The sequence below is a fragment of the Dryas octopetala genome, chromosome 7 (assembly GCF_963921425.1).
Source record: "Dryas octopetala chromosome 7, drDryOcto1.1, whole genome shotgun sequence".
NCBI lineage: Eukaryota > Viridiplantae > Streptophyta > Magnoliopsida > Rosales > Rosaceae > Dryas > Dryas octopetala.
The window spans coordinates 17,614,443-17,628,946 of record NC_141372.1 but is presented as its reverse complement, the minus strand read 5'-3'; positions in this window follow the sequence as shown (position 1 = coordinate 17,628,946).

Below are 14,504 nucleotides of genomic sequence, written 5' to 3'. Positions count from 1 at the left end.
ACCATTCCCCGGCAACGGCGCCAAAAACTTGTTGATTGTTTTCTTAGAACAAAATAAACATCTATTTCATTCCAAGTATACTCGTAAGTGCACGAATCGCATCAGTAGCAAAGCGTACAAGCACAAGGTCGATCCCACAGGGAATGGTTAATACACAACAAATCAATTCAACTAATCAATGGAATAACTAAATAGGGGTTTTTGGAAAGATGGAAACACACACACACCACACCACACGCACACACCCATTATCCTATCTTGCAATATTAAGTTTTCAGTTTCAAATCAGATAAGCATGCTATAACCATCCAAGGCTAATGACAATTAATTCAAACACAATGTATTAAAGTTTGACTGCTAAAAAGGTTTGACTAGTTACTTTCTCGCAAATGTTTCCCTAGTGCTAAGCTAAGGCAGCTGTTACCCATGTAAGAGTCATTAAGATCCGTGAGAACGTCAAACATACACAACATATAAGCTTTGACTATTTCCTTATAGAGGTCGCCCAACCCCATTACCAATAAATAATCCCTTATTCCCTTGTTACTTGTGATTTAGTGTCTTTGACTATTTCACAGCTAAACCTAACAAATAAACTAGATGCAATTACCCTAAGGTGACCAGTCAAATGATGCAAACAACTTAGTGACGGATTCAAATAGATAATGGAAATTTAATACACGCCAACATCAAACTAATCGATCAAGAGATGGATAAACAATTTGTTAAGGCATGACAAATCCAATAATCAACCTACAACTAACATGCAAGATAGAATAAATAAACCTACATAATTAAAATAGAAAAGAAAATCAGAATAATATAAATAAATTCCCAATCCATGTTGGAAAGCAAACTAATTAAACAAAACAATTAAAAACTAGAATCAAACAAAAGAAATAAGAATTCCAAAACAAAAATAAAAGAACATCCCTAGAGAGTAGCAGTAGCGGCGGCAAAAGGTGGCAGCGGCGGCGGCAAGAGGTGGCAGCGCGGCGGCACAAGGTGGTAGCAGCGGCAGCACAAGGTGGTAGCAACGGCGGTGCAAGATGGCACTCCTCCTTCCTCCTAGGGTTCGGAACAAAAATAAAGAGAAGAGGTCAAGGGCTGGTGGCTGCGGCTTGAAAGGAAAAGAAAAGAGAGAAAGGAGGCTAGGGTATTGGCGGCTACAAGAGAGAGAGAGAGAACAGCTAGGGTTTCTGAAATTTCAAAGAAAAGAACCATCTCTTTGAGCTATAAAGATGTATTTATAGAGGAGAGTGGGGCTGAGATTTCTCTTTCTCTTCAATGTGGGATAAGTGCATTCCTTGCACACCAAGACTTATAATTTTCGGCCAAGCATGGGCCTTGGGCTGATTTGGGCTCTTTTTGGACGTAACTCCATTTTCAGCTCGCTGAACTGCTGCGCTACCTCCACTAAAATGGCCATATCTTGAGCTAGAAAACGCAGAATCGAAATCCGTAAAATTTCCTGCGAAGCTAACATCTGTATCTTTCCAACCATATATGGCATCCTACCTGATTCATTATGGAGAATTACAGAATTGCTGTCGAAATTGGTGCTCTATTTTCTAGGGTTTTGACTTCCTTTTCAGCTAGGATTCCTTGGGCTTTCTCTTTGTAGGCGTGATGGGCTAGGGTTTCAATTAAAAGAACATGGGCTGGCTGCAACAAGCAAGTGGCGTGATGGGCTTTAGGGATGCATGGTTTGTGCATGGCTGTATGACTTGGGCTCTTGGACCTTGGAATGGCACAACTTGGGCTTCCTCCAATTGGGCTTGCAATAGGCGCATGGCCTTGGTCCTTTGGGCTAGGGTTATGCTCATGGCCCATAGTGCATGGGCTGCATGTGTAGTCTATGTCATGTGATGATGTGGCATGGTTGACCATTAACTTTGACCTTTGACCTTTGACTTTGATCAAAAGTCAACCTTGACCAAAAAGACTTCCCAAAAGATTCTGTCTGAGATTCTCTAAAGATTCCTTCCAGATTCCAGATCCTTCTAGCAGATTCCCTTAAGATTCTTTTTTCCCATTTCTTCCATTTTTAGCTCAAAATAGCCTCATTTAGCTTTTTTTCTCCATCATTACTTCATTTAACCTAAAAACACAAAAACAAGACAATAGACACAAAAGTATCGAGTTCTAACACTCTAGGTTAGGGAGTTAGTATCATAAAGTAGCGTAAAATGAACACTCATCAAATCCTAACATAAGAAAGTGTTTCCCCATGTCTTTCTTGCCAACCGGGAACATTTTTGTGCGTTCTTAACTTGAAATGTGGTTCAATAGGTCTAGAATGCTAATCCCTCACGTGAGAAAATACATCCCCACGGTTTTATTGCGAACTGAGAACATTTTAGTGCAATTTAGACGAAATTAGACAGAGTATGCAACGAAATGAAGTTTTCGTGCTTTCTTAAAACCAAATGTGATTCAATAAGTCTAAAATGCTAATCCCTAACATAAAAAAGTGCATCCCCATGGTTTTCTTGTGAACCAGGAACAATTTGGTGCAATTTGGACAAAATTAGACGGAAGTAGGCAACGAAATGACGTTTTCGTGCGTTCTTAAAACCAAATGTGGTTCAATAGGTCTAAAACGCTAATCCTAACAAGAGAAAGTGTTTCTGCATGTCTTTCTTGCCAACCGGTCACGTTTTGGTGCAATTTGGACGAAATTAGACCAAGTATGCCTCGAAATGAAGTTTTTGTGCGTTCTTAACAGCAAATGTTGTTCAATAGGTCTAGAACGCTAATCCTAGCATGAAAAAGGGCATCTGATTAGTGTTCATTTTATGTTGTTTTATGATACTAACTCCCTAACCTAAAGTGTTAGAACGCTAATCCTATGTCTGTTATCTTGTTTTTGTGTTTAGGTCAAATAAAGCAAAAATAAGAAATAGGAGCAAATAGAGCCGTTTTGGGACATTTCATGATCAAACTAGGAAACGAGCAGAAATCCTAGTCAAATGAGGATTCTTAGTCACAAGAAGAAACATCGAGACCAGAACCATCATTGTCAAGCCAGAAATGAGAAATTCTAATTGGAGCAAGAATTCCTGGTTGAACTAGGAAACCTAACCCGACTAGGGAAAGGAGTCCTAATGACACTAGGAATCACTAGGGGCAATATGGTCATTATGAGAAGTTGAAATGGACAAGAAATCCTACATCTACAAGGAATCCTAGTGGGACTAGGAAAGGTTGGTCAAAGTCAACTCTATCAAGTCAAGGTTCCAAAAGATTCTAGAAGGTATTGGACATCCATGGAAACAAATGGAGGGAAGAAATGAATTTGAATCCAAGGGGAAAGGAGGGGTTGTTGAGTGCTCATTTTACAGTACTTTATGATACTAACTCCCTAACCCAGAGTGCAAGAACTCGATATTTTGTGTGTTGTTAGTTTGTTTTTGTTCTTATAGGATAAAATGAGCAAAGAAGAGAAAAAGAGCCAAAAGAACCATTTTTAGACGTTTCCTAGTCAAACTAGGAAAACGAGTGAAATCCTGGTCAAACCAGGAAAAGTGCAGAAATCCTAGTCAAATGAGGATTCCTAGTCACACTAGGAAGCATCAAGTCCAGAACCATCATTGCGGAGCCAGAAATGAGAAATCCTGATTGAAACAGGAAATCCTGGTTGAACTAGGAAACCTAACCCTACTAGGGAAAGGAGTCCTAATGACACTAGGAGACCCCAGGGGCAATATGGTCAATACGGGAAGTCGGAATGGATAAAGAATCCCTCATTTACAAGAAATCCTAGTTGCACTAGGAAATGTTGGTCAAAGTCAACTCTACAAAGTCAAGGTTCCTGAAGCTTCTAGAAGGTGGTGGACATCCATGGAAATAAATGGAGGGAAGAAATGAATTCAAATTCAAATGGAGATGAGGGGCAAAATGGGAAGTCAAAGTTAATGGTCAAGGGTCAACTATGACAAAGTCAACAAGTCAAATGGGTCATGGGCCTATGCAATGTCGAAATCTGAAGGGGCCATGCATGCATGCATGCACCAGCCCAAGAGGAAGCCCAATGCGCCAGCCCAAGACTAGCAGCCATGCACATGCACTAAACCCTAGGGGGTTGGCGTGTGTCACTTAAGCCCAAAGCCAAAGCCCTTGCCGCAAGCCCAATGCTCTTCTAACCCTAGCTGCTGCTGCACTTTCTTGTTCTTGCCTCCCAAGGAATTCTAGCTGAAAAAAAGAAGTCAAAACCCTAGAAAATAGAGCACCAATTTCGACAGCAATTCTGTAATTCTCCAGAACGAATCAGGTATCATGTCATATATGGTTGGAAAGATACGGATGTTAGCTTCGCAGGGAATTTTACGGATTTCAATTCCAAGTTTTCTAGCTCAAGATATGGCCATTTTAGTGGAGGTAGCGCAGCAGTTCCGCGAGCTGAAAAGGGAGTTACGCCCAAAAAGAGCCCAAATCAGCCCAAGGCCCATGCTTGGCCGAAAATTATAAGTCTTGGTGTGCAAGGAATGCACTTATCCCACATTGAAGAGAAAGAGAAATCTCAGCCTCACTCTCCTCTATAAATATATCTTTATAACTCAAGGAGAGGGGTCTCTTTTCTTTAATTTTTCAGAAACCCTAGCAGCCTCCCTCTTTCTTGCCGCACACCCCTTGTCCTTTCTCTCTCTTCCTTTTATTTTTTTTTGAAGCAAACCCTAGCAGCCACCATCTCTTTCTTTTCTCTTGCCGCAGCCCCCATCACCTCCTTCTCTTCTCTTTATTTTTCTGCTACAGCCACTTATCTATGTGTTCTTTTATTTTTGGGCTGAACTGAAGAAGGAGGAGGAAGTCACGCTGCAGCCACCACCACCTAGCCACGCCACCTTCTTGCTGCCACCACTTTGCCGAGCACCCCAGCAGCCTTGCCGTGGAGCCCAAGCCGAGCAGCAGCCATCACGCCACCTTGCAGCCACACCGTCCAAGGGTGGAGCCGCCTCCACCTCGTTATCCGTGGCTTGATTTCTTTTTCCCTTTCTTTTATTTTAATTGTTTTAATTATGCTTTGTTTATTTATGGATTTAATTATGTGTAGCTGAATATTGGGCTAGGGCTAGGATGAAGCCCTAGCGATGCTGCTTACTCTCACTATGGATTATTGATTTTTAATTATTTACATGTTGACAAATCTTGGATCTCTATTTAAATTGAATCTATTTGTCTCGCATCTTTGACTGATCACCTTAGGTTGCATGCATCTAGATATATGTTGTGAAACTAAATAAGCTCGAAAGGATGATAGTTTCAATAGGCAACAAGTGGATATCCTAAGATAATATTCATGAGAAAAGGGATCATAGAGGACATAGGGTACATTAATTTGGAGCTATGCGCTATGTGTTTGTCACTCTCACAGATCGTAATGACTCTTGCATGGGTAACAGCTGCCTTAGCTTAGCACTAGGGAACATGCAAGTTAACTGGCTAAGGAAGGCCCAAGAAGCTCTTAGTTTATGCACAGTAAGGGGAGTAATTGCTAAAAGTAACTAGCCAAACCTTTTAGTAGACGAACTTTGTTGACATGTTTATATATTGATTGTTAATATCCATAGTAGAGTGAATGGTGTGCTAGTGGTGGATTCTGACCCCTAGTGTTTCTTTATTATTGTTTTATCCAAATTCATTCAGTTGTTCTTTTAAAGTTTTGTCATTTATCTGTTAGTTTGTCTAGTCTCAAAAACCAATCAAAACCCCCCATTTGCGTGTGTGAGTTAGAGTTGATTTAATCGAATTTAATTAAGTTAGTGATCATAACACTAGTACAATTCCCTGTGGGATCGACCTCGTATTTGTAAGCTTTGCTACTCCGCGATTCGTGCACTTGCGAATTAACCTAGAGCTCAGAAAAAGTTATTTAATTTGCTCTAGGAAAACATACAACAGGGGTGAATTTGGAAGTTAAAGTCAATGGTCAAGGGTCAACAATGCCAAGTCATGAAGTCAATTGGGCTTTGAGCCTAGGTGTTGTCGAAATGAGAAGGATGGTGAGGGGGTAGCCCAATGCAACTCACGCCACTTTTATGCAGCCCATTCCAAGCTTCCTTGCGCCAGCCCACATGCAACTTAGAACAAAATAAACATCTATTTCATTCCAGTATACTCGCAACTGCACGAATCGCATCAGTAGCAAAGCGTGCAAGCACGAGGTCGATTCCACAGGGAATGTTTAATACACAACAAATAAATTCAATTAATCAATAGAATAACTAAATGGTGGTTTTTGGAAAGATGGAAACACACACACACCACACCACACGCACACACCCTTTATTCTATCTTGCAATGTTAAGATTTCAGTTTCAAATCAGATAAGCATGCAATAACCATCCAAGGCTAATGACAGTTAATTTGAACACAATATATTAAAGTTTGACTGCTAAAAAGGTTTGGCTAGTTACTTTCTCGCAATTGTTCTCCTAAGGCATAAACTAAGAGCTTCCTGGGCCTTTCTTAATCAGTTAACTTACATGTTCCCTAGTTCAAGCTAAGGCAGCTGTTACCCATGCAAGAGTCATTAAGATTTGTGAGAACGTCAAACATGCACAACATATATGTTGATTGTGTTTTCTTAGAACAAAATAAACAATTATCTCATTCTAAGTTTACTCGCAAGTGCACGAATCGCATCAGTAGCAAAGCGTACAAGCACGAGGTCGATTCCACAGGGAATGGTTAATAAACAACAAATCAATGCAATTAATCACTAGAATAACTAAATGGGGGGTTTTGGAAGATGGAAACACACGCACACATCACCACACGCACACACCCTTTATTCTATCTTGCAATGTTAAGTTTTCGGTTTCAAATCAGATAAGCATGCAATAACCATCCAAGGCTAATGACAGTTAATTTGAACACAACATATTAAAGTTTGACTGCTAAAAAGGTTTGGCTAGTTACTTTCTCGCAATTGTTCTCCTAATGCATAAACTAAGAGCTTCTTGGGCCTTCCTTAGCCAGTTAACCTACATGTTCCCTAGTTCAAGCTAAGGCAGCTGTTACCCATGCAGGAGTCATTAAGTCTTATAAGAACGTCAAATATGCACAACATATAAGCTTTGACTATTTCCTTATAGAGGTCGCCCAACCCCACTACCAAGAATAATCCCTTATTCCCTTGTTACTTGTGGTTTAGTGTCTTTGACTATTTCACAGCTAAACCTAACAAATAAACTAGATGCAATTACCCTAAGGTGGCCAGTCAAAGGATGCAAACAACTAGTGACGGGTTCTAATAGATAGTGAAAATTTAATACATGCAAACATCAAACTAACAAACCGAGAGACGGATAAACGATTTGTTAGAACATGCAAATCCATTAATCGACCTACGACTAACATGCAAGATAGAATAACTAACCTACATACTTAATTTAAATAAATAAAAACAGCAACAATAAATAATGAAATCCCAATTCATGCTTAACAATAAAATCAGAAACACAAAGTTGACGGAATTAAATGCATGCACGAATTGAAGTCAGAACCACAACTAAACTAGATTGAAAATTATAAACTAACTAAAATCTGAAACATGCATTGAAGAAAACCAAAGCTTTAAACTAATTAAATTCAGCAACTCAATTAAATAAATTCAGAAATATAAACTAGATAAATTTAGAAACATAAACCAACATAAAATCAGAATTCTAGAAGGAAAAAGAAAACAAAAATCAGAGATGCAAACACATGGGGGCTGCGGCAAGGAGAGAGGAAGAAGGAGGCACCTAGCAAGCAGGAGGAACTCACGGCAAGGTGAGCTAGGGCTTGCGGCAAGGCTGATTCCTTCTCTCTCTCACTTGTCACGCCACCCTCTCTCTCTAAGTCTCTCTGAATTCGGCTCTCTCTCACTCTCTCTAACTTCTGAAAATAAAAACCTAAAACTGAAAATAAAACTAGCAGGAGGTCAGAGGTTTTTTGGGTTCTGAATTGAGGGGATATATATAGAGGTGCAATCCTTGAGAGGCAAGGAAAAGGTAACTTGCGGCAGCAGCTAGGGTTAGGGTGAATCAGGCCTTGCGGCATGGGCTGCTCCTTGGGCTTAAGTGATTCACGCCTAGCCTAGCTAGGGTTCCTTCCTTGCGCATGGGCTGCTGGTCTTGGGCTTTGGGCTTGCATGTTGGGCTGAAGTGGCTTGCACAAGATGGGCTAGGGTTTCACTCCATGGGCTTCCACCTTGGGCTTGCATCTTGGGCTTGCGCATGGGCTCCTTGGCTGCTAGGGTTTGCATGGCATGCATGCGCATGCATGGGCTGCCATCTTGCTCCTTACGCATGGACTTTGGGCTGCTAGGGTTTAGGCCCATGCATGTGCATGCATGGCCCATCTAGGTTCGGCATCCCTTAGGCCCATGGGCCCTCGACTTTTGACTTTCCATTTTGCCCCTCATTTCCATTTGAATTCAAATTCATTTCTTCCCTCCATTCATTTCCATGGATGTCCACCACCTTCTAGAAGCTTCTGGAACCTTGTCTTTGTAGAGTTGACTGTGACCAACATTTCCTGGTGCAACTAGGATTCCTTGAAAATGAAGGATTCCTTATCCGTTTCGACTTCTCGTAATGACCATATTGCCCCTGGGGGTCTCTTAGTGTCATTAGGACTCCTTTCCCTAGTTGGGTTAGGTTTCCTAGTTCAACCAGGATTTCCTGTTCGAATCAGGATTTCATATTTCTGGCTCCGCAATGATGGTTTTGGACTTGATGTTTTCTAGTGTGACTAGGAATCCTCATTCGACTAGGATTTCTGCACTTTTCCTGGTTTGACCAGGATTTCACTCGTTTTCCTGGTTTGACCAGGAAATGTCCCAAAATGGCTCCATTTGCTTCTTTTTCTCATTTCTGCTTCATTTGACCTGAAAATACAAAAACAAGACAAGAAACACAAAATATCGAGTTCTAACACTCTAGGTTAAGGAATTAGTATCATAAAGTGATGCAAAATGCACACTCATCAATATAAGCTTTGACTATTTTCTTATAGAGGTCGCCCAACTTCATTACCAAGAATAATCCCTTATTCCCTTGTTACTTGTGGTTTAGTGTCTTTGACTATTTCACAGCTAAGCCTAACAAATAAACTAGATGCAATTACCCTAAGATGGCCAATCAAAGGATGCAAACAACTAGTGACGGGTTCAAATAGATAATGGAAATTTAATACATGCAAACATCAAACTAACAGACCAAGAGACGGATAAACGATTTGTTAAAGCATGCAAATCCATTAATCAACCTACAACTGTTGTTGTTTTCCTAGAGCAATTATATTACACCTTTTTAAACAACTCTAGGTTAACTCGCAAGTGCACGAATCGCAAAGTAGCAAAGCTTGCAAATACGAGGTCGATCCCTCAAGGAATTGTATCAATGTCACAATTACTAACTCAATTAAATTCAATTAAATCTACACTAACTCACACACGCAATAGGGGGGTTTGGATTGATTTAGAGAACTAAAACAAAACAATTATATGAAAAGCAACTAAAATAGCAAACAGACTTGATTTGAATGAAAACAATAATAAAGAAGTACTAGGGATCAGAATCCACCACAAGCATACCATTCACTTTACTATGGATATATGAACAACCACATAACATACATGTCAATAAAGTTTGTCTACCAAAAGGCTTTGGTTATTCCCCTTCTAGCAATCATTCTTCTTTTGCATAACTAAGAGCCTATTAAGCTTCCAAAGTTAGTTATCTACACATGTGTCCTAAGAGCTTTGTTAGGCATTCCCTAGGCGCATGTTAACCATGTGAGATTTATTAAGATTTGTAAGAACGACAAACACATAGAGCATAGATCTAAATTAATGTACCCTACGTCATCTATGACCTCTTTTCTCATGAATATTTTCTTAGGATATTCACTTGTTACCAACTGAAATTATCATCCTTTTGAGCTTATTTAATTTCATAACAAATTCTAGATGCATACAGCCTAAGGTGATCAGTCAAAGATGCAAAACAAATAGATTCAAATATAACAGAGATCCAAGATTTATCAACATGCAATAAAAATAAAAATTCAACAATCCATAGCAAAAGTGAATAGCATAACTAGGGCTTCATCCTAGCCCTAGCTAGATGTTTAGCTACACATAAATAAATTCTCAATCAAATAAAACATAATTAAAACAAGGGAAATAAAAAAAAAATAAAAGAGAAGAGGTGGCAGCTTGGCTGCCCTTAGGCTCCACGGCAAGGCTGCAACAAGGTGGCAAGATGGCTGCTAGGTGGCTGCAACATAACAAAGGGGCAGCAGCGTGGCAGCAGTGGCGTGATGACTCAAAGTGGCAGCGGCAAGGTGGCACAAGGTGGTGGCGTGGCTGCAAGGTCCTTCTCCTTCCCAAAGGCTTCGGCACAAAATAAATGAGAAGAGAAAGTGGTGGCTGCAGCAAGAAAAGAAAAGAGAAAGAGAGAGAGCTAAGGTAGGCGGCAAGAAAAGAGAGAGAGAGGCTAGGGTTTCAGAACTTGAAAAAAGGAACCCTCTCTTTGTGTTATAAAGATGTATTTATAGAGTGAAGGGGGCTGAAGCTTTCCTCTCCTTTTCAATGTGGGATTGACACTTTCCTTGCACATCAAGACTTGTAATTTTCGGCCAAGCATGGGCATTGGGCTGATTTGGGCTCTTTTTGGGCGTAACTTATTTTCAGCTCGCGGAACTGCTGCGCTATCTTTACTAAAATGGCCATATCTTGAGCTAGAAAACTCGGAATCGAAATCCGTAAAATTCCCTGCGAAGCTAACATCCGTAGCTTTCCAACCATATATGGCATGACATCTGATTCGCTCTGTAGAAATACAGAATCACTGTCGAAATTTAGTGTTCATTTTCCAGGGTTTTGACTTCTTCTTCAATTAGGATTCCTTCCTTGGGCCTTGGATCAGCTGAGTGAGTGCGGCATAGGCTTGGGGTCTTGGACCTTGGAATGGCACAACTTGGGCTTCCTCCAATTGGGCTTGCAATAGGCGCATGACCTTGGTCTTTTGGGCTAGGGTTATGCGCATGGCCCATAGTGCATGGGCTGCATGTGTGGTCCATGTCATGTGATGATGTGGCACGGTTGACCATTGACTTTGACATTTGACCTTTGACTTTGACCAAAAGTCAACCTTGACCAAAAAGATTCCCCAAAAGATTCTGTCTGAGATTCTCCAAAGATTCCTTCCAGATTCCAGATCCTTCTAGAAGATTCCCTCAAAATTCTTTTTCCAATTTTTTTTCAGTTTACCATAACGTCCTTGATGTCTCCTAACATGGTTAGGACTCTTTTTTCCACTAGGATTAAGTTTCCTAATTCAATCAGGATTTCCTGCTCCAACTAAGACTTCTCATTTATGACTTCTGGCAATGGTGATTTCTTCTTCTCCAAGAATGACACTTCCTGATGTGATCAGGAATCCTTATTCGACTAGGATTGCACCTTTCCTGGTGTGACCAGGATTTCTCCTCATTTCCTAGTTTGACTAGGAAAACCTCCAAAATTGGTCTTTTAAGCTCATTTCCTCTCATTTGCTCATTTAATCCTACAAACACAAAAACAAACTAAAAGTACATAAAATATCAAGTTCCTGCACTCTAGGTTAGGAAGTTAGTATCATAAAGTGATGCAAATTGCACACTCATCACACCCCCAAACTTAGATTTTGCTAGTCCTCGAGCAAAAAGAATAAAGAAAAGACTCAAGACAGACTCAAAACATCCCAACACATGAATTCATGAGAATAGCCATCAATAGCATAGTTAAGCAAGGTACATATAGAATTTATTCTGCAACTTCTAATAGTGCTTCAAATAACATACCTTACTCCTCCACGAAACATTTAGACCATCCTTGACACAAACTCAAGTGTTAGACAAACAAGACTAAATCAGCATATACAAAATAGCATCAACACCAATTCTCACAATGACATAACCTCAATAATAAAGCGCTCAGAGATTGGGTTGACATGTGCACTCAAGTATATGTGAGAGATAATATGTAACAAATACAAAAAGCCCACATATTAATCATGAAAGAAAAGCACATTGAAACAAAAGCACTGATCTCAAGAGAGGGAATTAAAATACTTGGAATAGAATCAATAACCATAGGCTTCCCTTTTATCTAAACTCCACATAATGAACCACAATTCTCCCAAGATCAAGTAGGGCTTCCATAAGGGTTGTAATAGAGGCTCAGGTCAGGATATGGTATTGAAACGAAATGGATAACAAAGGGTTTTTAAGACTATGGGTTTGCATAGAGAAAACAATGGAGGTATTCCTTGCATAATTTGTACTCATGGCTCGAATTTGAACACCTTTCTACTTCAATCTTTTGAAATCGTCCTTTTTAAGGGTATGGCATACACATTTTAAGCACAATTCATTTTCTTTTGTATCAAGTTATGCACAGATATTTCTTTTCAACCTCCTAATTCACAAACTCAATGCAAAACCATAGGTGTAAGGTAAACGGGTAGAGGAGTAAAACTCCCCCAAACTTAGGGTTTGGTATAGGGGTAAACAAAGAAAAGGTCATTAGGCTCAAAATGTTTGACTAGGGTTATAACATAAGGTAGGCTTTAGGCTATGGGTTAAAAACAAAAAAGGCCTAATATCATCTCCTAAGATTCATGTAGTTATATCCATGCTTTGTACAGAATAAAAAAAAAGTTCTAGTTCCTTGATTCACAATTGTATTCCAAGTACTTAATCAAAAGAATGAGTAATGAGATCACAACGACTTTATATGACAAGAAAAGATTAGAGTACTATTAACACTCAATAATTGAAGTACAAGGCTCGAAAGCTCACTTAGGTCATATAAGTCTACTCTATCAAGTATATGCATCTCTAGTCATGCAAATCATCACTTATGTTCATGAAAACAAGGCCATGAGTCCATAGAGTTGTAAAGCATGTTACGAAACAATACTAGATAAAGAAGAATACATAGTATATATACGAGCTAGACATGCTCAAAACAACCATACATAATGAAATCAATTAGTTGGGAACTCAAGACTAAAACAACCAAAAAGACTCAAAGACTTTGTTGTTAAAACACTGTTGCACCCTTCTAAAGATTCAAATCTATCACTATGGTAGATGAAATCTTAAGAATAGATGCCTTTTAATGTGGGTTTGACACCCACAAAACTTTTTTTTTCTAAAAACTTAAAAACTAATGATAAACACACTAACTAAACAAAAATAAAAATGCGTTGCATTCCCACCCCCAAACTTAAAAGAAACATTGTTCTCAATGTTTAAAAGATGTGAATATGCAATGCACAAAAGCTAAAATAAAGAAAACACAACTAACAAAATAAACAAAGATAGGGTTTTAGGACTTCCCTGGCCATGCCGCGAAATGAAGCATCATCTTGACTCCATGGTTATACTTTCGTCATTCTTCCCTTTGAACACTCGGGTTGCCTCCCAAGAAGCGCTAAGTTTCATGTCTTCAGCCAGACATGGCCAACTTCACTTAAAAGTCACAGTCTCCTCTTGTGGATCGAAGTCAGTCTCGATAAAGGGCTTAAGGAGATGACCATTGACTCTACACACCGTTCCATCTTTAGGATTCTTAATTTCGACAGCACCATATGGGAATACTTGGAGAACCTCAAAAGGGCCGTGCAACCTAGAACGTAACTTGCCAGGAAAGAGACGCAATCGAGTATTGTAAAGCAACACTTTCATACCAATGCAAAACTCCTTTGGCACCAACTTTTTATCGTGATAGAGCTTTGTCCTTTCTTTATACAACTTAGCATTCTCATACGCGAAATGTCGCATTTCTTCCAATTCATTAAGTTGCAATTTCCGTTGGTCCCCAGCTGATTTCAAATCATAATTGAACTTCTTTATTGCCCAATAAGCCTTGTGCTCAAGCTCAACCGGTAGATGACAAGCTTTCCCATACACCAAACGAAATGGGGACATTCCAATGGGCGTCTTGTAAGCTGTACGATAAGCCCATAAAGCGTCATTCAACTTTGTCGACCAATCCTTCCTATTAGCATTCACCGTTCTTTCCAGAATGAACTTAATCTCACGATTCGAAATTTCCACTTGCCCACTTGTTTGTGGATGGTATGGAGTAGCTACTTTGTGCCTAATCCCATATTTGTTCATCAGTGCCTCAAACAGTTTATTACAAAAATGAGATCCTCCATCAGTAATGATTGCCCTTGGGGTGCCAAAACGCGCAAAGATGTTGGTCTTGAGAAAATTGGTAACCACTGGAGCATCATTAGTTCTACATGCAATAGCTTCCACCCATTTGGATACATAATCCACTCCAACCAAGATATACTCATATCCAAAAGATGAAGGGAATGGTCCCATAAAATCTATGCCCCAAACGTCGAAAATCTCGACTTCCAAAATGACATTAAGTGGCATCTGATTCCTAGCGGAGATGTTTCCCATTCTTTGACATCGCACACATGTAAGGTAAAATTGATGGCAATCATGAA